This window comes from Dipteris shenzhenensis, chromosome 27 (genome assembly GCF_047967505.1).
Source record: "Dipteris shenzhenensis isolate YYH24624 ecotype China chromosome 27, Dip_SZ_1.0, whole genome shotgun sequence".
Taxonomy (NCBI): domain Eukaryota; kingdom Viridiplantae; phylum Streptophyta; class Polypodiopsida; order Gleicheniales; family Dipteridaceae; genus Dipteris; species Dipteris shenzhenensis.
This window is the reverse complement of record NC_141622.1, coordinates 2,864,385-2,868,141: the sequence shown is the minus strand read 5'-3', so window position 1 is coordinate 2,868,141 and position 3,757 is coordinate 2,864,385.

Here is a 3,757-nt window from a genome sequence, read left to right as displayed (position 1 = left end):
CGGAGGTGGGCGGAGGTGGAGTGGGGGGAGGCGGAGCGGAGGTGGAGCGGGGGGAGGCAGAGAGGGCAGAGGGTAAGGGCGAGGGTGGAGGTGGAGCGGGGGGAGGCAGAGCGGGCGGAGGCAGAGTGGGGGGTGGAGATGGGCAGAGGTGGAGCGGGGGAGGCAGGGCGGAGCGGAGAGGGAGGAGGGGTGAGGCGGGAGCGAGGGCAAGGGCAAGGGCGAGGGCGAGGCAAGGAGGGCAGGGCGGGCAGCGGAAGAGCAAACAGGCTGCCGCAGGCAGAGGGGGGGAGCTCACCGAGCAGCTGAGCGTCTAAGATTGCCCTTGAGACAGGAGCAAGAGCTTTTGGACTGTGTGCAAGAGATGTTAGCCAAAACTCTGCATTGACTGCTTAGTGCTTAGCCCCATTTTAGGCTAACCAAGCTAATTAATACCAGAAGTTTGCTTTCCTTCAACATATCATTTCTGTTGCATGTAGTATGCACCCTGCATTCTTTCACCAACAAAGATTGGGGGACTCATTATGGTTATTTTTTGCAATTATACTAGCATCGTGACATTCGAGCACTTTTCCTCTCCTCTTGCACAAAATTAACCACTCTTTCACGACCCTACAACCAGAATGTGACTGAGAAGTTTTTCTGTGTAATGTCGCTACATAGTTCACACCAAGGTTCAATTATCAATATTGTGGCATCAAGCATTATTGTGATATACCATTTTCATGCAGGAATTCGTCAAACACATAGGTCCCTTGAGTCTCTCCTAGATTGCAAAAAGAGGGACTCCCAAGTTGTTCAAGGAACGCTATTGTTTTTAAGAAAACTTGTTCCGGGATTTTGTGTGGTAGAAACAAATCGCATTGGGCCAATAGGTGGTGGAAGAAGTCATATTCAAGGATCAGTAATAAATGGTTTTAAAAAAATTTGACCATGTGAGGTTCAGCTACCCAAAGGGCTTCTTGACGGTTCAATCACTCTTTATTGTACCATTTTTAATACACGTTTCTGAATCTGCTAAATTTCCTGAGGAAAGCACCTTCTGATGGCCATTTTGATGGGTTTACCAGAAATAGTGTGGATTCGGTTGGGAGATTGGTGCAAACGTGGTTGTGGAGTTTAGTGGTTCTGCAAGCAACTTACAGAACTATTGTAGAAGAGAGTCGCCCAGAGAAAAAAGTTTCTTTTGTGACTTGTTGTTCTAAGGTCTAACGGAGCTGGACTGAGGGAGAGAACTTTAAGATTAGACCAATAAGAGGTGGTGTATTTGGTATTATGAGGCAACAATGTCTGAAATCACAAAGCGTGCAAAGTACTTACTAGCCAATTAAATTAAAATTACAGGGAATAATTGGATAGTGAATATGCAGCATTTTAGTGAGAAAGTTGATATCGTGTGGCTTTTAGTCAGTAGCTAATATGGACTTTCAGAGCTATTTATTATGATGGGCGAGGAGTTTAATCACAGATGAGGTAATGGAACTTTCGGAATCTACAAGAATTTGAATTGCGCTTTTATTGGACAATTGAATATTGTTGCTGTTCAAAAGGTTTGAACAATACACAATTGATTTTCCTCCAAGAGCTAACTGGTCATCCGCTTCCCGACATATCTGTTGCTTGAGGCATTTGTTGATCTGTAGGATTAAGCTACATGTCCAAATTGTTACACTTCTCCGGTTGGAAATCTGTTACGATTAACTAAATTCAAATCTCTTTGCTTTCTGAAATTGGACATTATGAACAGAATACAGACCGCTTCATCGACAGTTGGAACTTGGAATTGGGAGGATTCCTAATGACGGCTTTTGCACCAGGCCTACGTTGATTTTTCAAACATTGTTTCATTTCAATTCGCTGAATTGTTTGGATTGCTTCTGTGAATGTTTTTGGTCCCAACTCGGGGACATGAGCCACTAGGTTTTAGAAAATGAGGTTTAACGTCTTCAGCCATGTTGGGAGTCAATGTGTAATAGCAAGTAATTCAATTTGATAGCGATTTCACTGACTTGTTTCTAGAGGAGAATGCTTCAGGGTTTCATTTCGATGGTCACTGATTGTGAAAGTATAATTGTGAAAGTATCAGTTTCCGAATGGCTTTGATGAGTTGGTTGGTAAAAGTTTGCCAGTCAGTCTCTCATTGTAATTGAACGTACCAGGTTTGCAGAGCGATCTTGACTTCATTCAAGCGTCAATGTGTGGTATTCCAAACAACATGAATTGATCTAGCCAATTGTAAACATCTTCTGTTGGCAGGCCTTTGAATGGTGCTAGCTTAATTGTCAGTCATTGAGCCGCCAGTCTTGTTCTGTGATTGAGAAGCCACTGCAGTCAAGCATTGCATGTTTAGGCTAATTTGATTCGCACTATGGATCCATTGTTCAGAATCAGGATTGAAACAGGCTTGTGCAATTAGAAATTTAAGACTAAGCTACTTTGATCCACCAAATCTTGTGAAATTGATAAGCTTCCACTTATGTATGCTTGCCGACTGGGATCAAGTTGATTTTGACATTGCCATTCTTTCTTTGTGTCTTGGTTAGGAACTTGATTTGGATCAATGCTGGAGTGAAAAAAGGCTGACTGAACCTTTTATGGGTCTTGTGAGATAATGGTTGTCACACCAAGTTTCATCATCATCTCCACCAAATGCAACGTGCCTTTCATTGAAAAAAAAACGCAGCGTGCCTCAACAAATCACTAATAGATATGGATTCAAAGGACTGGCTTTATTACACGCGGAATGAGAGACTACAATGTATACAAAACTGGAAGAGAGCACAATGGAGATTAGTGCTGATGGCTAGAGCCTAGAACAAAGTTGTCTTGAACGTCTTTTGCGAGAATTGCCTCCTCTAGCAGGGGTGAGCAACTGTACGAAATGCCTCAACAGGTATCGGTGAGCTGTCCCGCTGAGTCAACCAATGAGCTCGCACTGCCTCCTCTAGCAGGGGTGAGCAACTGTACGAAATGCCTCAACAGGTATTGGTGAGCTGTCCGGCTGAGTCAACCAATGAGCTCGCACTGCTGCTGCTGATTCGGACGGAGACCACCAAAATACCCTTAAGAGACAGAGAGACACGACTGTGGAGGCCTACTTATGTGAGGTCTCGCCAAAGGACACATTCTAGCATTTATGAGTACGGATATTGAGGCCATGATGCCCACATGTTGGACTTCTTCATTGGCTGCTTTGCATGTATGTCACCAATCAACAAATGTGCATGTGAGACTCTGATGCTTGAGATACCAGTGCAAGACCACAGCTCAAACCTCCGCATCACAGAATAATGTGTGATGTGCACTGCAAGGTACTCATTCCAGTTACCATGAGCTGATACCGCAGATTGCTACCAGCAAACAGGAAAATTTGTGGATGGCAAGTACTCAGAGTGGAGTGTGAGTTGAGTGTTGTGAGGAGGGCTGGCTGTGGAGGTGCAGGAAGACAAACAACAACAAGAAACACAAGCATGTAATAAGATATTCTCTACAAAGCAGTTTCATGTCGGTCTTGCTTTGTTTCTAGTTTGTTAACTGAAGGTTTGTGGCACATTCAATCTTTGTCCGAAGTCCAAAAGCATCCTCCATTGCCATTGTAGAACAATAATCTGGTTCCTTCTAATAAACCAGATGTGAAATTGCATGAAAGGCGAAGTTGAGTTCTTATAGACTAAAAGCATAGCCAAAGAAAGGAGCATTTTATTCAGAGTGAAGCATCTCGATATAGAATACATCCATGATTTGCTGTGGAGATCCTTCT